The 26,203-nt window shown below is 33.9% G+C and overlaps 13 non-coding genes across 13 annotated transcripts; all 13 read right to left on the bottom strand.

Moving 5' to 3' along the window:
* Positions 1-69: 69 nt before the first annotated feature.
* Positions 70-142, bottom strand: TRNAF-GAA (transfer RNA phenylalanine (anticodon GAA)). The gene has a single exon. It is a non-coding gene; the product is annotated as a tRNA-Phe (tRNA).
* Positions 143-1,593: 1,451 nt separating this feature from the next.
* Positions 1,594-1,676, bottom strand: TRNAL-CAG (transfer RNA leucine (anticodon CAG)). The gene has a single exon. It is a non-coding gene; the product is annotated as a tRNA-Leu (tRNA).
* A 1,298-nt stretch (positions 1,677-2,974) lies between these two features.
* Positions 2,975-3,057, bottom strand: TRNAL-CAG (transfer RNA leucine (anticodon CAG)). The gene has a single exon. It is a non-coding gene; the product is annotated as a tRNA-Leu (tRNA).
* A 1,045-nt stretch (positions 3,058-4,102) lies between these two features.
* TRNAF-GAA (transfer RNA phenylalanine (anticodon GAA)) lies at positions 4,103-4,175 on the bottom strand. Its single transcript has one exon. It is a non-coding gene; the product is annotated as a tRNA-Phe (tRNA).
* Positions 4,176-5,626: 1,451 nt separating this feature from the next.
* Positions 5,627-5,709, bottom strand: TRNAL-CAG (transfer RNA leucine (anticodon CAG)). Its single transcript has one exon. It is a non-coding gene; the product is annotated as a tRNA-Leu (tRNA).
* A 1,045-nt stretch (positions 5,710-6,754) lies between these two features.
* On the bottom strand, positions 6,755-6,827 carry TRNAF-GAA (transfer RNA phenylalanine (anticodon GAA)). Its single transcript has one exon. It is a non-coding gene; the product is annotated as a tRNA-Phe (tRNA).
* Positions 6,828-7,724: 897 nt separating this feature from the next.
* On the bottom strand, positions 7,725-7,807 carry TRNAL-CAG (transfer RNA leucine (anticodon CAG)). Its single transcript has one exon. It is a non-coding gene; the product is annotated as a tRNA-Leu (tRNA).
* A 2,015-nt stretch (positions 7,808-9,822) lies between these two features.
* On the bottom strand, positions 9,823-9,905 carry TRNAL-CAG (transfer RNA leucine (anticodon CAG)). Its single transcript has one exon. It is a non-coding gene; the product is annotated as a tRNA-Leu (tRNA).
* Positions 9,906-11,920: 2,015 nt separating this feature from the next.
* Positions 11,921-12,003, bottom strand: TRNAL-CAG (transfer RNA leucine (anticodon CAG)). Its single transcript has one exon. It is a non-coding gene; the product is annotated as a tRNA-Leu (tRNA).
* Positions 12,004-14,018: 2,015 nt separating this feature from the next.
* Positions 14,019-14,101, bottom strand: TRNAL-CAG (transfer RNA leucine (anticodon CAG)). Its single transcript has one exon. It is a non-coding gene; the product is annotated as a tRNA-Leu (tRNA).
* Positions 14,102-18,193: 4,092 nt separating this feature from the next.
* Positions 18,194-18,276, bottom strand: TRNAL-CAG (transfer RNA leucine (anticodon CAG)). Its single transcript has one exon. It is a non-coding gene; the product is annotated as a tRNA-Leu (tRNA).
* Positions 18,277-20,291: 2,015 nt separating this feature from the next.
* TRNAL-CAG (transfer RNA leucine (anticodon CAG)) lies at positions 20,292-20,374 on the bottom strand. Its single transcript has one exon. It is a non-coding gene; the product is annotated as a tRNA-Leu (tRNA).
* Positions 20,375-22,389: 2,015 nt separating this feature from the next.
* On the bottom strand, positions 22,390-22,472 carry TRNAL-CAG (transfer RNA leucine (anticodon CAG)). Its single transcript has one exon. It is a non-coding gene; the product is annotated as a tRNA-Leu (tRNA).
* Positions 22,473-26,203: the final 3,731 nt, after the last annotated feature.

Genomic DNA, 26,203 nt, shown 5'->3' with positions numbered 1-26,203 from the left:
TTTAAATAATCAGTCCACGTGCTCTGTTTATTTTCTCCTTAAAATGTAAAGAATCAAGAAAAGTGATGTTGCCGAAACCCGGGATCGAACCAGGGACCTTTAGATCTTCAGTCTAACGCTCTCCCATCTGAGCTATTTCGGCCAAACACAAACAACTTTAGGAGTGCTAGACACTTGGCAAATGTCAAGCGAAACCCCTGAAAGTAGATATTTTTATTTTTGCTTTGACTGGTTTTTGCAGCATGATTTCTATTTGAAACTCCTGCTATTTTGTTGTACATATTTAATAACTTTCATTAATTCTTTGTGAATGAGTAGAAAAAAACAGCAATTTTGACAGAGATTTTTTTACATTTTCAATTTGACTCCATTCATCAGGTTCATTCAAACCCTGTGTTTGTGAGACAGGTGATGGTTGCACATAAAAGACAATGTGCATGCATAATGTTACATCAAGTTTTATTTGTTATTAAATGCAAGCATTCCAGAGTTATTACTGCATACAGTGATAAAAGTCATATTTTTTTAAAATGGGGCTTGGCCATTTAGCTCAAAATAGGCTTGATAACTAATAGTTTAAACAAATGTATTGAAATAAAAACTGTAATATTAAATATTTTAAAATAATTTTCAATGGCAATTACTGGTCATATTTCTTCTGACTAACTTGGAAAGAGTTAAGGCACAGAATCCACAAGAAGTCAGGATGGCCGAGTGGTCTAAGGCGCTGCGTTCAGGTCGCAGTCTCTCTTAGACCTTAGACCGAAGAAGAAACATTTGGGACATTTGTCCCAAAAAATGCTGAAACTTAGATGTCAGTATCGCATGTGCATTTCAGACTTTAAAACTATGATTACCTACTTTTTAAGCTTTTGTTTATTAAGTATTTTTATGGTCTATTGATGAATGAGGTAATCAAATATGAAATTAGACTTACCGGCAATTCAGTTTATAGAAATCTCCCAGAACAGCCCCATAGGATGTGGAGTCTCCGCCCTAATAGGGAAAGAGAACACAAAGAGTTCAAATGCAAATAATTGGAGCAAAAAAGGAGACAACAATTTAGAGAAAATATTTTAATGATTGTTAACTTTCAATGTGAAAACATTTGTCCCAAAATATGCTGAAACTTAGATGTCAGTATCGCATGTGCATTTCAGACTTTAAAACTATGATTACCTACTTTTTAAGCTTTTGTTTATTAAGTATTTTTATGGTCTATTGATGAATGAGGTAATCAAATATGAAATTAGACTTACCGGCAATTCAGTTTATAGAAATCTCCCAGAACAGCCCCATAGGATGTGGAGTCTCCGCCCTAATAGGGAAAGAGAACACAAAGAGTTGAAATAGTCCCGCCCCATTGACCGCCCGCAGTATTTTTATAGTGCCAAGACAGCTAACATATGCACATAAAAACTATTTCACGGTCCTAGAGTTCCGTTTATAGACGACAATTTCAGATTCACCCCAAAGACTCCCAGGTAGTGGTAACTTTGGGATCGGATTTTTTAAGGCCCATTGCTAAGTTTGGTTTGATCCCCATCTAATCAATATTTGACTGAGAATCTGTATAGTTTCATGAAAAGATGATGTCAGAAGTGGGATTTGAACCCACGCCTCCAAGAGAGACTGCGACCTGAACGCAGCGCCTTAGACCACTCGGCCATCCTGACTTCTTCTAGATTCTGTGCCTTAACTCTTTCCAAGTTAGTCAGAAGAAATATGACCAGTAATTGCCATTGAAAATTTAGATATTTTCACAGAAAAAAACTAAAAATATATTGACCTAAATTTACAGTTAATGTAAAGTACAATGTGTCACAAAAAACACTTTCAGAATTACAGGGATATGTAGAAGCATTCCAGAGTTATTACTGCATACAGTGATAAAAGTCATATTTTTTTAAAATGGGGCTTGGCCATTTAGCTCAAAATAGGCTTGATAACTAATAGTTTAAACAAATGTATTGAAATAAAAACTGTAATATTAAATATTTTAAAATAATTTTCAATGGCAATTACTGGTCATATTTCTTCTGACTAACTTGGAAAGAGTTAAGGCACAGAATCCACAAGAAGTCAGGATGGCCGAGTGGTCTAAGGCGCTGCGTTCAGGTCGCAGTCTCTCTTAGACCTTAGACCGAAGAAGAAACATTTGGGACATTTGTCCCAAAAAATGCTGAAACTTAGATGTCAGTATCGCATGTGCATTTCAGACTTTAAAACTATGATTACCTACTTTTTAAGCTTTTGTTTATTAAGTATTTTTATGGTCTATTGATGAATGAGGTAATCAAATATGAAATTAGACTTACCGGCAATTCAGTTTATAGAAATCTCCCAGAACAGCCCCATAGGATGTGGAGTCTCCGCCCTAATAGGGAAAGAGAACACAAAGAGTTCAAATGCAAATAATTGGAGCAAAAAAGGAGACAACAATTTAGAGAAAATATTTTAATGATTGTTAACTTTCAATGTGAAAACATTTGTCCCAAAATATGCTGAAACTTAGATGTCAGTATCGCATGTGCATTTCAGACTTTAAAACTATGATTACCTACTTTTTAAGCTTTTGTTTATTAAGTATTTTTATGGTCTATTGATGAATGAGGTAATCAAATATGAAATTAGACTTACCGGCAATTCAGTTTATAGAAATCTCCCAGAACAGCCCCATAGGATGTGGAGTCTCCGCCCTAATAGGGAAAGAGAACACAAAGAGTTGAAATAGTCCCGCCCCATTGACCGCCCGCAGTATTTTTATAGTGCCAAGACAGCTAACATATGCACATAAAAACTATTTCACGGTCCTAGAGTTCCGTTTATAGACGACAATTTCAGATTCACCCCAAAGACTCCCAGGTAGTGGTAACTTTGGGATCGGATTTTTTAAGGCCCATTGCTAAGTTTGGTTTGATCCCCATCTAATCAATATTTGACTGAGAATCTGTATAGTTTCATGAAAAGATGATGTCAGAAGTGGGATTTGAACCCACGCCTCCAAGAGAAACTGCGACCTGAACGCAGCGCCTTAGACCACTCGGCCATCCTGACTTCTTGTAGATTCTGTGCCTTAACTCTTTCCAAGTTAGTCAGAAGAAATATGACCAGTAATTGCCATTGAAAATTATTTTAAAATATTTAATATTACAGTTTTTATTTCAATACATTTGTTTAAACTATTAGTTATCAAGCTTATTTTGAGCTAAATGGCCAAGCCCCATTTTAAAAAAATATGACTTTTATCACTGTATGCAGTAATAACTCTGGAATGCTTCTACATATCCCCGTAATTCTGAAAGTGTTTTTTGTGACACATTGTACTTTACATTAACTGTAAATTTAGGTCAATATATTTTTAGTTTTTTTCTGTGAAAATATCTAAATTTTGTTTAAAATTTTGAAATATTAGTCAGTTTTATTCTTTGACTGCTTATATCCTTAAACCAACTTGTTGCACCACACAAAAATGTAAATAAATAGCATTTTTCATATGTGTACTTTTTGTCAGCATTCACTTTCAAACCTCCTTTTATTTTGTTAGGATGTTAGAAATGTTAGATTTCTCACAAAATGCGGTGATGCACCATATTTCTTCAGAATCTACTGTTTGGCCACACAGCAGGGCTTTGAAAATAAGAGCGCTATTTGGATTTTGGAATGCAGATTTTGCAAGAATAGTTTGCAGGTAAAATTTGCAGAGTACCAAAAGTACCAAAACAGCAGAAACCCCCCCAAAGTGACCCCATTTTAGAAATTACTTCTCACAATGAATTCATATACACCACAGCATTTCATAGTCAAACATACATGGTTGAAATCATTCAGCTAGTGTCTGATACATGCTTTCTTTATCAGCTATCAGGTTCCCTTTAAATCCTCTTACAGCTAAGTGAAATGGAAATAAACAAAACAGAGGAAAAATTACAAAAAAATAATAATTTGCTCAAATGGAAAAGTTCCCATTTCTCATCTTTTTAACATTTTATTTTCTGTAGATAGTTAAGATTTTTAGGCCTTTTACATTTTCTTTAAATAATCAGTCCACGTGCTCTGTTTATTTTCTCCTTAAAATGTAAAGAATCAAGAAAAGTGATGTTGCCGAAACCCGGGATCGAACCAGGGACCTTTAGATCTTCAGTCTAACGCTCTCCCATCTGAGCTATTTCGGCCAAACACAAACAACTTTAGGAGTGCTAGACACTTGGCAAATGTCAAGCGAAACCCCTGAAAGTAGATATTTTTATTTTTGCTTTGACTGGTTTTTGCAGCATGATTTCTATTTGAAACTCCTGCTATTTTGTTGTACATATTTAATAACTTTCATTAATTCTTTGTGAATGAGTAGAAAAAAACAGCAATTTTGACAGAGATTTTTTTACATTTTCAATTTGACTCCATTCATCAGGTTCATTCAAACCCTGTGTTTGTGAGACAGGTGATGGTTGCACATAAAAGACAATGTGCATGCATAATGTTACATCAAGTTTTATTTGTTATTAAATGCAAGCATTCCAGAGTTATTACTGCATACAGTGATAAAAGTCATATTTTTTTAAAATGGGGCTTGGCCATTTAGCTCAAAATAGGCTTGATAACTAATAGTTTAAACAAATGTATTGAAATAAAAACTGTAATATTAAATATTTTAAAATAATTTTCAATGGCAATTACTGGTCATATTTCTTCTGACTAACTTGGAAAGAGTTAAGGCACAGAATCCACAAGAAGTCAGGATGGCCGAGTGGTCTAAGGCGCTGCGTTCAGGTCGCAGTCTCTCTTAGACCTTAGACCGAAGAAGAAACATTTGGGACATTTGTCCCAAAAAATGCTGAAACTTAGATGTCAGTATCGCATGTGCATTTCAGACTTTAAAACTATGATTACCTACTTTTTAAGCTTTTGTTTATTAAGTATTTTTATGGTCTATTGATGAATGAGGTAATCAAATATGAAATTAGACTTACCGGCAATTCAGTTTATAGAAATCTCCCAGAACAGCCCCATAGGATGTGGAGTCTCCGCCCTAATAGGGAAAGAGAACACAAAGAGTTCAAATGCAAATAATTGGAGCAAAAAAGGAGACAACAATTTAGAGAAAATATTTTAATGATTGTTAACTTTCAATGTGAAAACATTTGTCCCAAAATGTGCTGAAACTTAGATGTCAGTATCGCATGTGCATTTCAGACTTTAAAACTATGATTACCTACCTTTTAAGCTTTTGTTTATTAAGTATTTTTATGGTCTATTGATGAATGAGGTAATCAAGTATGAAATTAGACTTACCGGCAATTCAGTTTATAGAAATCTCCCAGAACAGCCCCATAGGATGTGGAGTCTCCGCCCTAATAGGGAAAGAGAACACAAAGAGTTGAAATAGTCCCGCCCCATTGACCGCCCGCAGTATTTTTATAGTGCCAAGACAGCTAACATATGCACATAAAAACTATTTCACGGTCCTAGAGTTCCGTTTATAGACGACAATTTCAGATTCACCCCAAAGACTCCCAGGTAGTGGTAACTTTGGGATCAGGTTTTTTAAGGCCCATTGCTAAGTTTGGTTTCATCCCCATCTAATCAATAATTGACTGAGAATCAGTATAGTTTCATGAAAAGGTGATGTCAGAAGTGGGATTTGAACCCACGCCTCCAAGAGAGACTGCGACCTGAACGCAGCGCCTTAGACCGCTCGGCCATCCTGACTTCTTGTGGATTCTGTGCCTTAACTCTTTCCAAGTTAGTCAGCAGAAATATGACCAGTAATTGTCATTGAAAATTATTTTAAAATATTTAATATTACAGTTTTTATTTCAATACATTTGTTTAAACTATTAGTTATCAAGCCTATTTTGAGCTAAATGGCCAAGCCCCATTTTAAAAAAATATGACTTTTATCACTGTATGCAGTAATAACTCTGGAATGCTTCTACATATCCCTGTAATTCTGAAAGTGTTTTTTGTGACACATTGTACTTTACATTAACTGTAAATTTAGGTCAATATATTTTTAGTTTTTTTCTGTGAAAATATCTAAATTTTGTTTAAAATTTTGAAATATTAGTCAGTTTTATTCTTTGACTGCTTATATCCTTAAACCAACTTGTTGCACCACACAAAAATGTAAATAAATAGCATTTTTCATATGTGTACTTTTTGTCAGCATTCACTTTCAAACCTCCTTTTATTTTGTTAGGATGTTAGAAATGTTAGATTTCTCACAAAATGCGGTGATGCACCATATTTCTTCAGAATCTACGGTTTGGCCACACAGCAGGGCTTTGAAAATAAGAGCGCTATTTGGATTTTGGAATGCAGATTTTGCAAGAATAGTTTGCAGGTAAAATTTGCAGAGTACCAAAAGTACCAAAACAGCAGAAACCCCCCCAAAGTGACCCCATTTTAGAAATTACTTCTCACAATGAATTCATATACACCACAGCATTTCATAGTCAAACATACATGGTTGAAATCATTCAGCTAGTGTCTGATACATGCTTTCTTTATCAGCTATCAGGTTCCCTTTAAATCCTCTTACAGCTAAGTGAAATGGAAATAAACAAAACAGAGGAAAAATTACAAAAAAATAATAATTTGCTCAAATGGAAAAGTTCCCATTTCTCATCTTTTTAACATTTTATTTTCTGTAGATAGTTAAGATTTTTAGGCCTTTTACATTTTCTTTAAATAATCAGTCCACGTGCTTTGTTTATTTTCTCCTTAAAATGTAAAGAATCAAGAAAAGTGATGTTGCCGAAACCCGGGATCGAACCAGGGACCTTTAGATCTTCAGTCTAACGCTCTCCCATCTGAGCTATTTCGGCCAAACACAAACAACTTTAGGAGTGCTAGACACTTGGCAAATGTCAAGCGAAACCCCTGAAAGTAGATATTTTTATTTTTGCTTTGACTGGTTTTTGCAGCATGATTTCTATTTGAAACTCGTGCTAATTTGTTGTACATATGTAATAACTTTCATTAACTCTTTGTGAATGAGTAGAAAAAAACAGCAATTTTGACAGAGATTTTTTTACATTTTCAATTTGACTCCATTCATCAGGTTCATTCAAACCCTGTGTTTGTGAGACAGGTGATGGTTGCACATAAAAGACAATGTGCATGCATAATGTTACATCAAGTTTTATTTGTTATTAAATGCAAATAATTGGAGCAAAAAAGGAGACAACAATTTAGAGAAAATATTTTAATGATTGTTAACTTTCAATGTGAAAACATTTGTCCCAAAATGTGCTGAAACTTAGATGTCAGTATCGCATGTGCATTTCAGACTTTAAAACTATGATTACCTACCTTTTAAGCTTTTGTTTATTAAGTATTTTTATGGTCTATTGATGAATGAGGTAATCAAATATGAAATTAGACTTATCGGCAATTCAGTTTATAGAAATCTCCCAGAACAGCCCCATAGGATGTGGAGTCTCCGCCCTAATAGGGAAAGAGAACACAAAGAGTTGAAATAGTCCCGCCCCATTGACCGCCCGCAGTATTTTTATAGTGCCAAGACAGCTAACATATGCACATAAAAACTATTTCACGGTCCTAGAGTTCCGTTTATAGACGACAATTTCAGATTCACCCCAAGGACTCCCAGGTAGTGGTAACTTTGGGATCAGGTTTTTTAAGGCCCATTGCTAAGTTTGGTTTGATCCCCATCTAATCAATAATTGACTGAGAATCAGTATAGTTTCATGAAAAGGTGATGTCAGAAGTGGGATTTGAACCCACGCCTCCAAGAGAGACTGCGACCTGAACGCAGCGCCTTAGACCGCTCAGCCATCCTGACTTCTTGTGGATTCTGTGCCTTAACTCTTTCCAAGTTAGTCAGCAGAAATATGACCAGTAATTGTCATTGAAAATTATTTTAAAATATTTAATATTACAGTTTTTATTTCAATACATTTGTTTAAACTATTAGTTATCAAGCCTATTTTGAGCTAAATGGCCAAGCCCCATTTTAAAAAAATATGACTTTTATCACTGTATGCAGTAATAACTCTGGAATGCTTCTACATATCCCTGTAATTCTGAAAGTGTTTTTTGTGACACATTGTACTTTACATTAACTGTAAATTTAGGTCAATATATTTTTAGTTTTTTTCTGTGAAAATATCTAAATTTTGTTTAAAATTTTGAAATATTAGTCAGTTTTATTCTTTGACTGCTTATATCCTTAAACCAACTTGTTGCACCACACAAAAATGTGAATAAATAGCATTTTTCATATGTGTACTTTTTGTCAGCATTCACTTTCAAACCTCCTTTTATTTTGTTAGGATGTTAGAAATGTTAGATTTCTCACAAAATGCGGTGATGCACCATATTTCTTCAGAATCTACGGTTTGGCCACACAGCAGGGCTTTGAAAATAAGAGCGCTATTTGGATTTTGGAATGCAGATTTTGCAAGAATAGTTTGCAGGTAAAATTTGCAGAGTACCAAAAGTACCAAAACAGCAGAAACCCCCCCAAAGTGACCCCATTTTAGAAATTACTTCTCACAATGAATTCATATACACCACAGCATTTCATAGTCAAACATACATGGTTGAAATCATTCAGCTAGTGTCTGATACATGCTTTCTTTATCAGCTATCAGGTTCCCTTTAAATCCTCTTACAGCTAAGTGAAATGGAAATAAACAAAACAGAGGAAAAATTACAAAAAAATAATAATTTGCTCAAATGGAAAAGTTCCCATTTCTCATCTTTTTAACATTTTATTTTCTGTAGATAGTTAAGATTTTTAGGCCTTTTACATTTTCTTTAAATAATCAGTCCACGTGCTTTGTTTATTTTCTCCTTAAAATGTAAAGAATCAAGAAAAATGATGTTGTCGAAACCCGGGACCTAACCAGGGACCTTTAGATATTCAGTCTAACGCTCTCCCGTCTGAGCTATTTCGGCCAAACACAAACAACTTTAGGAGTGCTAGACAATTGGCAAATGTCAAGCAAAACCCCTGAAAGTAGATATTTTTATTTTTGCTTTGACTGGTTTTTGCAGCATGATTTCTATTTGAAACTCCTGCTATTTTGTTGTACATATTTAATAACTTTAATTAACTCTTTGTGAATGAGTAGAAAAAAACAGCAATTTTGACAGAGATTTTTTTACATTTTCAATTTGACTCCATTCATCAGGTTCATTCAAACCCTGTGTTTGTGAGACAGGGGATGGTTGCACATAAAAGACAATGTGCATATATAATGTTACATCAAGTTTTATTTGTTATTAAATGCAAATAATTGGAGCAAAAAAGGAGACAACAATTTAGAGAAAATATTTTAATGATTGTTAACTTTCAGTGTGAAAACATTTGTCCCAAAATGTGCTGAAACTTAGATGTCAGTATCGCATGTGCATTTCAGACTTTAAAAGTATGATTACCTACTTTTTAAGCTTTTGTTTATTAAGTATTTTTATGGTCTATTGATGAATGAGGTAATCAAATATGAAATTAGACTTACCGGCAATTCAGTTTATAGAAATCTCCCAGAACAGCCCCATAGGATGTGGAGTCTCAGCCCTAATAGGGAAAGAGAACACAAAGAGTTGAAATAGTCACGCCCCATTGACCGCCGGCAGTATTTTTATAGTGCCAAGACAGCTAACATATGCACATAAAAACTATTTCACGGTCCTAGAGTTCCGTTTATAGACGACAATTTCAGATTCACCCCAAAGACTCCCAGGTAGTGGTAACTTTGGGATCGGATTTTTTAAGGCCCATTGCTAAGTTTGGTTTGATCCCCATCTAATCAATAATTGACTGAGAATCTGTATAGTTTCATGAAAAGGTGATGTCAGAAGTGGGATTTGAACCCACGCCTCCAAGAGAGACTGCGACCTGAGCGCAGCGCCTTAGACCGCTCGGCCATCCTGACTTCTTGTGGATTCTGTGCCTTAACTCTTTCCAAGTTAGTCAGAAGAAATATGACCAGTAATTGTCATTGAAAATTATTTTAAAATATTTAATATTACAGTTTTTATTTCAATACATTTGTTTAAACTATTAGTTATCAAGCCTATTTTGAGCTAAATGGCCAAGCCCCATTTTAAAAAAATATGACTTTTATCACTGTATGCAGTAATAACTCTGGAATGCTTCTACATATCCCCGTAATTCTGAAAGTGTTTTTTGTGACACATTGTACTTTACATTAACTGTAAATTTAGGTCAATATATTTTTTGTTTTTTTCTGTGAAAATATCTAAATTTTGTTTAAAATTTTGAAATATTAGTCATTTTTATTCTTTGACTGCTTATATCCTTAAACCAACTTGTCGCACCACACAAAAATGTAAATAAATAGCATTTTTCATATGTGTACTTTTGGTCAGCATTCACTTTCAAACCTCCTTTTATTTTGTTAGGATGTTAGAAATGTTAGATTTCTCACAAAATGCGGTGATGCACCATATTTCTTCAGAATCTACTGTTTGGCCACACAGCAGGGCTTTGAAAATAAGAGCGCTATTTGGATTTTGGAATGCAGATTTTGCAAGAATAGTTTGTAGGTAAAATTTGCAGAGTACCAAAAGTACCAAAACAGCAGAAACCCCCCCAAAGTGACCCCATTTTAGAAATTACTTCTCACAATGAATTCATATACACCACAGCATTTCATAGTCAAACATACATGGTTGAAATCATTCAGCTAGTGTCTGATACATGCTTTCTTTATCAGCTATCAGGTTCCCTTTAAATCCTCTTACAGCTAAGTGAAATGGAAATAAACAAAACAGAGGAAAAATTACAAAAAAATAATAATTTGCTCAAATGGAAAAGTTCCCATTTCTCATCTTTTTAACATTTTATTTTCTGTAGATAGTTAAGATTTTTAGGCCTTTTACATTTTCTTTAAATAATCAGTCCACGTTCTTTGTTTATTTTCTCCTTAAAATGTAAAGAATCAAGAAAAATGATGTTGTCGAAACCCGGGACCTAACCAGGGACCTTTAGATCTTCAGTCTAACGCTCTCCCGTCTGAGCTATTTCGGCCAAACACAAACAACTTTAGGAGTGCTAGACACTTGGCAAATGTCAAGCAAAACCCCTGAAAGTAGATATTTTTATTTTTGCTTTGACTGGTTTTTGCAGCATGATTTCTATTTGAAACTCCTGCTATTTTGTTGTACATATTTAATAACTTTAATTAACTCTTTGTGAATGAGTAGCAAAAAACAGCAATTTTGACAGAGATTTTTTTACATTTTCAATTTGACTCCATTCATCAGGTTCATTCAAACCCTGTGTTTGTGAGACAGGTGATGGTTGCACATAAAAGACAATGTGCATATATAATGTTACATCAAGTTTTATTTGTTATTAAATGCAAATAATTGGAGCAAAAAAGGAGACAACAATTTAGAGAAAATATTTTAATGATTGTTAACTTTCAATGTGAAAACATTTGTCCCAAAATGTGCTGAAACTTAGATGTCAGTATCACATGTGCATTTCAGACTTTAAAACTATGATTACCTGCTTTTTAAGCTTTTGTTTATTAAGTATTTTTATGGTCTATTGATGAATGAGGTAATCAAATATGAAATTAGACTTACCGGCAATTCAGTTTATAGAAATCTCCCAGAACAGCCCCATAGGATGTGGAGTCTCCGCCCTAATAGGGAAAGAGAACACAAAGATTTGAAATAGTCCCGCCCCATTGACCGCCGGCAGTATTTTTATAGTGCCAAGACAGCTAACATATGCACATAAAAACTATTTCACGGTCCTAGAGTTCCGTTTATAGACGACAATTTCAGATTCACCCCAAAGACTCCCAGGTAGTGGTAACTTTGGGATCGGATTTTTTAAGGCCCATTGCTAAGTTTGGTTTGATCCCCATCTAATCAATAATTGACTGAGAATCTGTATAGTTTCATGAAAAGGTGATGTCAGAAGTGAGATTTGAACCCACGCCTCCAAGAGAGACTGCGACCTGAACGCAGCGCCTTAGACCGCTCGGCCATCCTGACTTCTTGTGGATTCTGTGCCTTAACTCTTTCCAAGTTAGTCAGAAGAAATATGACCAGTAATTGTCATTGAAAATTATTTTAAAATATTTAATATTACAGTTTTTATTTCAATACATTTGTTTAAACTATTAGTTATCAAGCCTATTTTGAGCTAAATGGCCAAGCCCCATTTTAAAAAAATATGACTTTTATCACTGTATGCAGTAATAACTCTGGAATGCTTCTACATATCCCCGTAATTCTGAAAGTGTTTTTTGTGACACATTGTACTTTACATTAACTGTAAATTTAGGTCAATATATTTTTTGTTTTTTTCTGTGAAAATATCTAAATTTTGTTTAAAATTTTGAAATATTAGTCATTTTTATTCTTTGACTGCTTATATCCTTAAACCAACTTGTCGCACCACACAAAAATGTAAATAAATAGCATTTTTCATATGTGTACTTTTGGTCAGCATTCACTTTCAAACCTCCTTTTATTTTGTTAGGATGTTAGAAATGTTAGATTTCTCACAAAATGCGATGATGCACCATATTTCTTCAGAATCTACTGTTTGGCCACACAGCAGGGCTTTGAAAATAAGAGCGCTATTTGGATTTTGGAATGCAGATTTTGCAAGAATAGTTTGCAGGTAAAATTTGCAGAGTACCAAAAGTACCAAAACAGCAGAAACCCCCCCAAAGTGACCCCATTTTAGAAATTACTTCTCACAATGAATTCATATACACCACAGCATTTCATAGTCAAACATACATGGTTGAAATCATTCAGCTAGTGTCTGATACATGCTTTCTTTATCAGCTATCAGGTTCCCTTTAAATCCTCTTACAGCTAAGTGAAATGGAAATAAACAAAACAGAGGAAAAATTACAAAAAAATAATAATTTGCTCAAATGGAAAAGTTCCCATTTCTCATCTTTTTAACATTTTATTTTCTGTAGATAGTTAAGATTTTTAGGCCTTTTACATTTTCTTTAAATAATCAGTCCACGTGCTTTGTTTATTTTCTCCTTAAAATGTAAAGAATCAAGAAAAATGATGTTGTCGAAACCCGGGACCTAACCAGGGACCTTTAGATCTTCAGTCTAACGCTCTCCCGTCTGAGCTATTTCGGCCAAACACAAACAACTTTAGGAGTGCTAGACACTTGGCAAATGTCAAGCAAAACCCCTGAAAGTAGATATTTTTATTTTTGCTTTGACTGGTTTTTGCAGCATGATTTCTATTTGAAACTCCTGCTATTTTGTTGTACATATTTAATAACTTTAATTAACTCTTTGTGAATGAGTAGCAAAAAACAGCAATTTTGACAGAGATTTTTTTACATTTTCAATTTGACTCCATTCATCAGGTTCATTCAAACCCTGTGTTTGTGAGACAGGTGATGGTTGCACATAAAAGACAATGTGCATATATAATGTTACATCAAGTTTTATTTGTTATTAAATGCAAATAATTGGAGCAAAAAAGGAGACAACAATTTAGAGAAAATATTTTAATGATTGTTAACTTTCAATGTGAAAACATTTGTCCCAAAATGTGCTGAAACTTAGATGTCAGTATCGCATGTGCATTTCAGACTTTAAAACTATGATTACCTGCTTTTTAAGCTTTTGTTTATTAAGTATTTTTATGGTCTATTGATGAATGAGGTAATCAAATATGAAATTAGACTTACCGGCAATTCAGTTTATAGAAATCTCCCAGAACAGCCCCATAGGATGTGGAGTCTCCGCCCTAATAGGGAAAGAGAACACAAAGATTTGAAATAGTCCCGCCCCATTGACCGCCGGCAGTATTTTTATAGTGCCAAGACAGCTAACATATGCACATAAAAACTATTTCACGGTCCTAGAGTTCCGTTTATAGACGACAATTTCAGATTCACCCCAAAGACTCCCAGGTAGTGGTAACTTTGGGATCAGGTTTTTTAAGGCCCATTGCTAAGTTTGGTTTGATCCCCATCTAATCAATAATTGACTGAGAATCAGTATAGTTTCATGAAAAGGTGATGTCAGAAGTGGGATTTGAACCCACGCCTCCAAGAGAGACTGCGACCTGAACGCAGCGCCTTAGACCGCTCGGCCATCCTGACTTCTTGTGGATTCTGTGCCTTAACTCTTTCCAAGTTAGTCAGCAGAAATATGACCAGTAATTGTCATTGAAAATTATTTTAAAATATTTAATATTACAGTTTTTATTTCAATACATTTGTTTAAACTATTAGTTATCAAGCCTATTTTGAGCTAAATGGCCAAGCCCCATTTTAAAAAAATATGACTTTTATCACTGTATGCAGTAATAACTCTGGAATGCTTCTACATATCCCCGTAATTCTGAAAGTGTTTTTTGTGACACATTGTACTTTACATTAACTGTAAATTTAGGTCAATATATTTTTAGTTTTTTTCTGTGAAAATATCTAAATTTTGTTTAAAATTTTGAAATATTAGTCATTTTTATTCTTTGACTGCTTATATCCTTAAACCAACTTGTCGCACCACACAAAAATGTAAATAAATAGCATTTTTCATATGTGTACTTTTGGTCAGCATTCACTTTCAAACCTCCTTTTATTTTGTTAGGATGTTAGAAATGTTAGATTTCTCACAAAATGCGATGATGCACCATATTTCTTCAGAATCTACTGTTTGGCCACACAGCAGGGCTTTGAAAATAAGAGCGCTATTTGGATTTTGGAATGCAGATTTTGCAAGAATAGTTTGCAGGTAAAATTTGCAGAGTACCAAAAGTACCAAAACAGCAGAAACCCCCCCAAAGTGACCCCATTTTAGAAATTACTTCTCACAATGAATTCATATACACCACAGCATTTCATAGTCAAACATACATGGTTGAAATCATTCAGCTAGTGTCTGATACATGCTTTCTTTATCAGCTATCAGGTTCCCTTTAAATCCTCTTACAGCTAAGTGAAATGGAAATAAACAAAACAGAGGAAAATTTACAAAAAAATAATAATTTGCTCAAATGGAAAAGTTCATATTTCTCATCTTTTTAACATTTTATTTTCTGTAGATAGTTAAGATTTTTAGGCCTTTTACATTTTCTTTAAATAATCAGTCCACGTGCTTTGTTTATTTTCTCCTTAAAATGTAAAGAATCAAGAAAAATGATGTTGTCGAAACCCGGGACCTAACCAGGGACCTTTAGATCTTCAGTCTAACGCTCTCCCGTCTGAGCTATTTTGGCCAAACACAAACAACTTTAGGAGTGCTAGACACTTGGCAAATGTCAAGCGAAACCCCTGAAAGTAGATATTTTTATTTTTGCTTTGACTGGTTTTTGCAGCATGATTTCTATTTGAAACTCCTGCTATTTTGTTGTACATATTTAATAACTTTAATTAACTCTTTGTGAATGAGTAGAAAAAAACAGCAATTTTGACAGAGATTTTTTTACATTTTCAATTTGACTCCATTCATCAGGTTCATTCAAACCCTGTGTTTGTGAGACAGGTGATGGTTGCACATAAAAGACAATGTGCATATATAATGTTACATCAAGTTTTATTTGTTATTAAATGCAAATAATTGGAGCAAAAAAGGAGACAACAATTTAGAGAAAATATTTTAATGATTGTTAACTTTCAGTGTGAAAACATTTGTCCCAAAATGTGCTGAAACTTAGATGTCAGTATCGCATGTGCATTTCAGACTTTAAAACTATGATTACCTACTTTTTAAGCTTTTGTTTATTAAGTATTTTTATGGTCTATTGATGAATGAGGTAATCAAATATGAAATTAGACTTACCGGCAATTCAGTTTATAGAAATCTCCCAGAACAGCCCCATAGGATGTGGAGTCTCAGCCCTAATAGGGAAAGAGAACACAAAGAGTTGAAATAGTCACGCCCCATTGACCGCCCGCAGTATTTTTATAGTGCCAAGACAGTTAACATATGCACATAAAAACTATTTCACGGTCCTAGAGTTCCGTTTATAGACGACAATTTCAGATTCACCCCAAAGACTCCCAGGTAGTGGTAACTTTGGGATCAGGTGTTTTAAGGCCCATTGCTAAGTTTGGTTTGATCCCCATCATGACTGAGAATCTGTATAGTTTCATGAAAAGGTGATGTCAGAAGTGGGATTTGAACCCAGAGTCTGCAACCTGAACGCAGCGCCTTAGACGGCTCGGCCATCCTGACTTCTTGTGGATTCTGTGCCTTAACTCTTTCCAAGTTAGTCAGCAGAAATATGACCAGTAATTGTCATTGAAAATTATTTTAAAATATTTAATATTACAGTTTTTATTTCAATACATTTGTTTAAACTATTAGTTATCAAGCCTATTTTGAGCTAAATGGCCAAGCCCCATTTTAAAAAAATATGACTTTTATCACTGTATGCAGTAATAACTCTGGAATGCTTCTACATATCCCCGTAATTCTGAAAGTGTTTTTTGTGACACATTGTACTTTACATTAACTGTAAATTTAGGTCAATATATTTTTAGTTTTTTTCTGTGAAAATATCTAAATTTTGTTTAAAATTTTGAAATATTAGTCATTTTTATTCTTTGACTGCTTATATCCTTAAACCAACTTGTCGCACCACACAAAAATGTAAATAAATAGCATTTTTCATATGTGTACTTTTGGTCAGCATTCACTTTCAAACCTCCTTTTATTTTGTTAGGATGTTAGAAATGTTAGATTTCTCACAAAATGCGATGATGCACCATATTTCTTCAGAATCTACTGTTTGGCCACACAGCAGGGCTTTGAAAATAAGAGCGCTATTTGGATTTTGGAATGCAGATTTTGCAAGAATAGTTTGCAGGTAAAATTTGCAGAGTACCAAAAGTACCAAAACAGCAGAAACCCCCCCAAAGTGACCCCATTTTAGAAATTACTTCTCACAATGAATTCATATACACCACAGCATTTCATAGTCAAACATACATGGTTGAAATCATTCAGCTAGTGTCTGATACATGCTTTCTTTATCAGCTATCAGGTTCCCTTTAAATCCTCTTACAGCTAAGTGAAATGGAAATAAACAAAACAGAGGAAAATTTACAAAAAAATAATAATTTGCTCAAATGGAAAAGTTCATATTTCTCATCTTTTTAACATTTTATTTTCTGTAGATAGTTAAGATTTTTAGGCCTTTTACATTTTCTTTAAATAATCAGTCCACGTGCTTTGTTTATTTTCTCCTTAAAATGTAAAGAATCAAGAAAAATGATGTTGTCGAAACCCGGGACCTAACCAGGGACCTTTAGATCTTCAGTCTAACGCTCTCCCGTCTGAGCTATTTCGGCCAAACACAAACAACTTTAGGAGTGCTAGACACTTGGCAAATGTCAAGCGAAACCCCTGAAAGTAGATATTTTTATTTTTGCTTTGACTGGTTTTTGCAGCATGATTTCTATTTGAAACTCCTGCTATTTTGTTGTACATATTTAATAACTTTAATTAACTCTTTGTGAATGAGTAGAAAAAAACAGCAATTTTGACAGAGATTTTTTTACATTTTCAATTTGACTCCATTCATCAGGTTCATTCAAACCCTGTGTTTGTGAGACAGGTGATGGTTGCACATAAAAGACAATGTGCATATATAATGTTACATCAAGTTTTATTTGTTATTAAATGCAAATAATTGGAGCAAAAAAGGAGACAACAATTTAGAGAAAATATTTTAATGATTGTTAACTTTCAGTGTGAAAACATTTGTCCCAAAATGTGCTGAAACTTAGATGTCAGTATCGCATGTGCATTTCAGACTTTAAAACTATGATTACCTACTTTTTAAGCTTTTGTTTATTAAGTATTTTTATGGTCTATTGATGAATGAGGTAATCAAATATGAAATTAGACTTACCGGCAATTCAGTTTATAGAAATCTCCCAGAACAGCCCCATAGGATGTGGAGTCTCCGCCCTAATAGGGAAAGAGAACACAAAGAGTTGAAATAGTCACGCCCCATTGACCGCCCGCAGTATTTTTATAGTGCCAAGACAGTTAACATATGCACATAAAAACTATTTCACGGTCCTAGAGTTCCGTTTATAGACGACAATTTCAGATTCACCCCAAAGACTCCCAGGTAGTGGTAACTTTGGGATCGGATTTTTTAAGGCCCATTGCTAAGTTTGGTTTGATCCCCATCTAATCAATAATTGACTGAGAATCTGTATAGTTTCATGAAAAGGTGATGTCAGAAGTGGGATTTGAACCCACGCCTCCAAGAGAGACTGCGACCTGAGCGCAGCGCCTTAGACCGCTCGGCCATCCTGACTTCTTGTGGATTCTGTGCCTTAACTCTTTCCAAGTTAGTCAGAAGAAATATGACCAGTAATTGTCATTGAAAATTATTTTAAAATATTTAATATTACAGTTTTTATTTCAATACATTTGTTTAAACTATTAGTTATCAAGCCTATTTTGAGCTAAATGGCCAAGCCCCATTTTAAAAAAATATGACTTTTATCACTGTATGCAGTAATAACTCTGGAATGCTTCTACATATCCCCGTAATTCTGAAAGTGTTTTTTGTGACACATTGTACTTTACATTAACTGTAAATTTAGGTCAATATATTTTTTGTTTTTTTCTGTGAAAATATCTAAATTTTGTTTAAAATTTTGAAATATTAGTCATTTTTATTCTTTGACTGCTTATATCCTTAAACCAACTTGTCGCACCACACAAAAATGTAAATAAATAGCATTTTTCATATGTGTACTTTTGGTCAGCATTCACTTTCAAACCTCCTTTTATTTTGTTAGGATGTTAGAAATGTTAGATTTCTCACAAAATGCGGTGATGCACCATATTTCTTCAGAATCTACTGTTTGGCCACACAGCAGGGCTTTGAAAATAAGAGCGCTATTTGGATTTTGGAATGCAGATTTTGCAAGAATAGTTTGTAGGTAAAATTTGCAGAGTACCAAAAGTACCAAAACAGCAGAAACCCCCCCAAAGTGACCCCATTTTAGAAATTACTTCTCACAATGAATTCATATACACCACAGCATTTCATAGTCAAACATACATGGTTGAAATCATTCAGCTAGTGTCTGATACATGCTTTCTTTATCAGCTATCAGGTTCCCTTTAAATCCTCTTACAGCTAAGTGAAATGGAAATAAACAAAACAGAGGAAAAATTACAAAAAAATAATAATTTGCTCAAATGGAAAAGTTCCCATTTCTCATCTTTTTAACATTTTATTTTCTGTAGATAGTTAAGATTTTTAGGCCTTTTACATTTTCTTTAAATAATCAGTCCACGTTCTTTGTTTATTTTCTCCTTAAAATGTAAAGAATCAAGAAAAATGATGTTGTCGAAACCCGGGACCTAACCAGGGACCTTTAGATCTTCAGTCTAACGCTCTCCCGTCTGAGCTATTTCGGCCAAACACAAACAACTTTAGGAGTGCTAGACACTTGGCAAATGTCAAGCAAAACCCCTGAAAGTAGATATTTTTATTTTTGCTTTGACTGGTTTTTGCAGCATGATTTCTATTTGAAACTCCTGCTATTTTGTTGTACATATTTAATAACTTTAATTAACTCTTTGTGAATGAGTAGCAAAAAACAGCAATTTTGACAGAGATTTTTTTACATTTTCAATTTGACTCCATTCATCAGGTTCATTCAAACCCTGTGTTTGTGAGACAGGTGATGGTTGCACATAAAAGACAATGTGCATATATAATGTTACATCAAGTTTTATTTGTTATTAAATGCAAATAATTGGAGCAAAAAAGGAGACAACAATTTAGAGAAAATATTTTAATGATTGTTAACTTTCAATGTGAAAACATTTGTCCCAAAATGTGCTGAAACTTAGATGTCAGTATCACATGTGCATTTCAGACTTTAAAACTATGATTACCTGCTTTTTAAGCTTTTGTTTATTAAGTATTTTTATGGTCTATTGATGAATGAGGTAATCAAATACGAAATTAGACTTACCGGCAATTCAGTTTATAGAAATCTCCCAGAACAGCCCCATAGGATGTGGAGTCTCCGCCCTAATAGGGAAAGAGAACACAAAGATTTGAAATAGTCCCGCCCCATTGACCGCCGGCAGTATTTTTATAGTGCCAAGACAGCTAACATATGCACATAAAAACTATTTCACGGTCCTAGAGTTCCGTTTATAGACGACAATTTCAGATTCACCCCAAAGACTCCCAGGTAGTGGTAACTTTGGGATCGGATTTTTTAAGGCCCATTGCTAAGTTTGGTTTGATCCCCATCTAATCAATAATTGACTGAGAATCTGTATAGTTTCATGAAAAGGTGATGTCAGAAGTGAGATTTGAACCCACGCCTCCAAGAGAGACTGCGACCTGAACGCAGCGCCTTAGACCGCTCGGCCATCCTGACTTCTTGTGGATTCTGTGCCTTAACTCTTTCCAAGTTAGTCAGAAGAAATATGACCAGTAATTGTCATTGAAAATTATTTTAAAATATTTAATATTACAGTTTTTATTTCAATACATTTGTTTAAACTATTAGTTATCAAGCCTATTTTGAGCTAAATGGCCAAGCCCCATTTTAAAAAAATATGACTTTTATCACTGTATGCAGTAATAACTCTGGAATGCTTCTACATATCCCCGTAATTCTGAAAGTGTTTTTTGTGACACATTGTACTTTACATTAACTGTAAATTTAGGTCAATATATTTTTTGTTTTTTTCTGTGAAAATATCTAAATTTTGTTTAAAATTTTGAAATATTAGTCATTTTTATTCTTTGACTGCTTATATCCTTAAACCAACTTGTCGCACCACACAAAAATGTAAATAAATAGCATTTTTCATATGTGTACTTTTGGTCAGCATTCACTTTCAAACCTCCTTTTATTTTGTTAGGATGTTAGAAATGTTAGATTTCTCACAAAATGCGATGATGCACCATATTTCTTCAGAATCTACTGTTTGGCCACACAGCAGGGCTTTGAAAATAAGAGCGCTATTTGGATTTTGGAATGCAGATTTTGCAAGAATAGTTTGCAGGTAAAATTTGCAGAGTACCAAAAGTACCAAAACAGCAGAAACCCCCCCAAAGTGACCCCATTTTAGAAATTACTTCTCACAATGAATTCATATACACCACAGCATTTCATAGTCAAACATACATGGTTGAAATCATTCAGCTAGTGTCTGATACATGCTTTCTTTATCAGCTATCAGGTTCCCTTTAAATCCTCTTACAGCTAAGTGAAATGGAAATAAACAAAACAGAGGAAAAATTACAAAAAAATAATAATTTGCTCAAATGGAAAAGTTCCCATTTCTCATCTTTTTAACATTTTATTTTCTGTAGATAGTTAAGATTTTTAGGCCTTTTACATTTTCTTTAAATAATCAGTCCACGTGCTTTGTTTATTTTCTCCTTAAAATGTAAAGAATCAAGAAAAATGATGTTGTCGAAACCCGGGACCTAACCAGGGACCTTTAGATCTTCAGTCTAACGCTCTCCCGTCTGAGCTATTTCGGCCAAACACAAACAACTTTAGGAGTGCTAGACACTTGGCAAATGTCAAGCAAAACCCCTGAAAGTAGATATTTTTATTTTTGCTTTGACTGGTTTTTGCAGCATGATTTCTATTTGAAACTCCTGCTATTTTGTTGTACATATTTAATAACTTTAATTAACTCTTTGTGAATGAGTAGCAAAAAACAGCAATTTTGACAGAGATTTTTTTACATTTTCAATTTGACTCCATTCATCAGGTTCATTCAAACCCTGTGTTTGTGAGACAGGTGATGGTTGCACATAAAAGACAATGTGCATATATAATGTTACATCAAGTTTTATTTGTTATTAAATGCAAATAATTGGAGCAAAAAAGGAGACAACAATTTAGAGAAAATATTTTAATGATTGTTAACTTTCAATGTGAAAACATTTGTCCCAAAATGTGCTGAAACTTAGATGTCAGTATCGCATGTGCATTTCAGACTTTAAAACTATGATTACCTGCTTTTTAAGCTTTTGTTTATTAAGTATTTTTATGGTCTATTGATGAATGAGGTAATCAAATATGAAATTAGACTTACCGGCAATTCAGTTTATAGAAATCTCCCAGAACAGCCCCATAGGATGTGGAGTCTCCGCCCTAATAGGGAAAGAGAACACAAAGATTTGAAATAGTCCCGCCCCATTGACCGCCGGCAGTATTTTTATAGTGCCAAGACAGCTAACATATGCACATAAAAACTATTTCACGGTCCTAGAGTTCCGTTTATAGACGACAATTTCAGATTCACCCCAAAGACTCCCAGGTAGTGGTAACTTTGGGATCAGGTTTTTTAAGGCCCATTGCTAAGTTTGGTTTGATCCCCATCTAATCAATAATTGACTGAGAATCAGTATAGTTTCATGAAAAGGTGATGTCAGAAGTGGGATTTGAACCCACGCCTCCAAGAGAGACTGCGACCTGAACGCAGCGCCTTAGACCGCTCGGCCATCCTGACTTCTTGTGGATTCTGTGCCTTAACTCTTTCCAAGTTAGTCAGCAGAAATATGACCAGTAATTGTCATTGAAAATTATTTTAAAATATTTAATATTACAGTTTTTATTTCAATACATTTGTTTAAACTATTAGTTATCAAGCCTATTTTGAGCTAAATGGCCAAGCCCCATTTTAAAAAAATATGACTTTTATCACTGTATGCAGTAATAACTCTGGAATGCTTCTACATATCCCCGTAATTCTGAAAGTGTTTTTTGTGACACATTGTACTTTACATTAACTGTAAATTTAGGTCAATATATTTTTAGTTTTTTTCTGTGAAAATATCTAAATTTTGTTTAAAATTTTGAAATATTAGTCATTTTTATTCTTTGACTGCTTATATCCTTAAACCAACTTGTCGCACCACACAAAAATGTAAATAAATAGCATTTTTCATATGTGTACTTTTGGTCAGCATTCACTTTCAAACCTCCTTTTATTTTGTTAGGATGTTAGAAATGTTAGATTTCTCACAAAATGCGATGATGCACCATATTTCTTCAGAATCTACTGTTTGGCCACACAGCAGGGCTTTGAAAATAAGAGCGCTATTTGGATTTTGGAATGCAGATTTTGCAAGAATAGTTTGCAGGTAAAATTTGCAGAGTACCAAAAGTACCAAAACAGCAGAAACCCCCCCAAAGTGACCCCATTTTAGAAATTACTTCTCACAATGAATTCATATACACCACAGCATTTCATAGTCAAACATACATGGTTGAAATCATTCAGCTAGTGTCTGATACATGCTTTCTTTATCAGCTATCAGGTTCCCTTTAAATCCTCTTACAGCTAAGTGAAATGGAAATAAACAAAACAGAGGAAAATTTACAAAAAAATAATAATTTGCTCAAATGGAAAAGTTCATATTTCTCATCTTTTTAACATTTTATTTTCTGTAGATAGTTAAGATTTTTAGGCCTTTTACATTTTCTTTAAATAATCAGTCCACGTGCTTTGTTTATTTTCTCCTTAAAATGTAAAGAATCAAGAAAAATGATGTTGTCGAAACCCGGGACCTAACCAGGGACCTTTAGATCTTCAGTCTAACGCTCTCCCGTCTGAGCTATTTTGGCCAAACACAAACAACTTTAGGAGTGCTAGACACTTGGCAAATGTCAAGCGAAACCCCTGAAAGTAGATATTTTTATTTTTGCTTTGACTGGTTTTTGCAGCATGATTTCTATTTGAAACTCCTGCTATTTTGTTGTACATATTTAATAACTTTAATTAACTCTTTGTGAATGAGTAGAAAAAAACAGCAATTTTGACAGAGATTTTTTTACATTTTCAATTTGACTCCATTCATCAGGTTCATTCAAACCCTGTGTTTGTGAGACAGGTGATGGTTGCACATAAAAGACAATGTGCATATATAATGTTACATCAAGTTTTATTTGTTATTAAATGCAAATAATTGGAGCAAAAAAGGAGACAACAATTTAGAGAAAATATTTTAATGATTGTTAACTTTCAGTGTGAAAACATTTGTCCCAAAATGTGCTGAAACTTAGATGTCAGTATCGCATGTGCATTTCAGACTTTAAAACTATGATTACCTACTTTTTAAGCTTTTGTTTATTAAGTATTTTTATGGTCTATTGATGAATGAGGTAATCAAATATGAAATTAGACTTACCGGCAATTCAGTTTATAGAAATCTCCCAGAACAGCCCCATAGGATGTGGAGTCTCAGCCCTAATAGGGAAAGAGAACACAAAGAGTTGAAATAGTCACGCCCCATTGACCGCCCGCAGTATTTTTATAGTGCCAAGACAGTTAACATATGCACATAAAAACTATTTCACGGTCCTAGAGTTCCGTTTATAGACGACAATTTCAGATTCACCCCAAAGACTCCCAGGTAGTGGTAACTTTGGGATCAGGTGTTTTAAGGCCCATTGCTAAGTTTGGTTTGATCCCCATCATGACTGAGAATCTGTATAGTTTCATGAAAAGGTGATGTCAGAAGTGGGATTTGAACCCAGAGTCTGCAACCTGAACGCAGCGCCTTAGACGGCTCGGCCATCCTGACTTCTTGTGGATTCTGTGCCTTAACTCTTTCCAAGTTAGTCAGCAGAAATATGACCAGTAATTGTCATTGAAAATTATTTTAAAATATTTAATATTACAGTTTTTATTTCAATACATTTGTTTAAACTATTAGTTATCAAGCCTATTTTGAGCTAAATGGCCAAGCCCCATTTTAAAAAAATATGACTTTTATCACTGTATGCAGTAATAACTCTGGAATGCTTCTACATATCCCCGTAATTCTGAAAGTGTTTTTTGTGACACATTGTACTTTACATTAACTGTAAATTTAGGTCAATATATTTTTAGTTTTTTTCTGTGAAAATATCTAAATTTTGTTTAAAATTTTGAAATATTAGTCATTTTTATTCTTTGACTGCTTATATCCTTAAACCAACTTGTCGCACCACACAAAAATGTAAATAAATAGCATTTTTCATATGTGTACTTTTGGTCAGCATTCACTTTCAAACCTCCTTTTATTTTGTTAGGATGTTAGAAATGTTAGATTTCTCACAAAATGCGATGATGCACCATATTTCTTCAGAATCTACTGTTTGGCCACACAGCAGGGCTTTGAAAATAAGAGCGCTATTTGGATTTTGGAATGCAGATTTTGCAAGAATAGTTTGCAGGTAAAATTTGCAGAGTACCAAAAGTACCAAAACAGCAGAAACCCCCCCAAAGTGACCCCATTTTAGAAATTACTTCTCACAATGAATTCATATACACCACAGCATTTCATAGTCAAACATACATGGTTGAAATCATTCAGCTAGTGTCTGATACATGCTTTCTTTATCAGCTATCAGGTTCCCTTTAAATCCTCTTACAGCTAAGTGAAATGGAAATAAACAAAACAGAGGAAAATTTACAAAAAAATAATAATTTGCTCAAATGGAAAAGTTCATATTTCTCATCTTTTTAACATTTTATTTTCTGTAGATAGTTAAGATTTTTAGGCCTTTTACATTTTCTTTAAATAATCAGTCCACGTGCTTTGTTTATTTTCTCCTTAAAATGTAAAGAATCAAGAAAAATGATGTTGTCGAAACCCGGGACCTAACCAGGGACCTTTAGATCTTCAGTCTAACGCTCTCCCGTCTGAGCTATTTCGGCCAAACACAAACAACTTTAGGAGTGCTAGACACTTGGCAAATGTCAAGCGAAACCCCTGAAAGTAGATATTTTTATTTTTGCTTTGACTGGTTTTTGCAGCATGATTTCTATTTGAAACTCCTGCTATTTTGTTGTACATATTTAATAACTTTAATTAACTCTTTGTGAATGAGTAGAAAAAAACAGCAATTTTGACAGAGATTTTTTTACATTTTCAATTTGACTCCATTCATCAGGTTCATTCAAACCCTGTGTTTGTGAGACAGGTGATGGTTGCACATAAAAGACAATGTGCATATATAATGTTACATCAAGTTTTATTTGTTATTAAATGCAAATAATTGGAGCAAAAAAGGAGACAACAATTTAGAGAAAATATTTTAATGATTGTTAACTTTCAGTGTGAAAACATTTGTCCCAAAATGTGCTGAAACTTAGATGTCAGTATCGCATGTGCATTTCAGACTTTAAAACTATGATTACCTACTTTTTAAGCTTTTGTTTATTAAGTATTTTTATGGTCTATTGATGAATGA

Source organism: Ranitomeya variabilis, chromosome 4 (assembly GCF_051348905.1).
Source record: "Ranitomeya variabilis isolate aRanVar5 chromosome 4, aRanVar5.hap1, whole genome shotgun sequence".
Lineage (NCBI taxonomy): Eukaryota > Metazoa > Chordata > Amphibia > Anura > Dendrobatidae > Ranitomeya > Ranitomeya variabilis.
The sequence above is the reverse complement of the archived record's forward strand: the minus strand, read 5'-3'. Positions and strand labels throughout refer to the sequence as shown.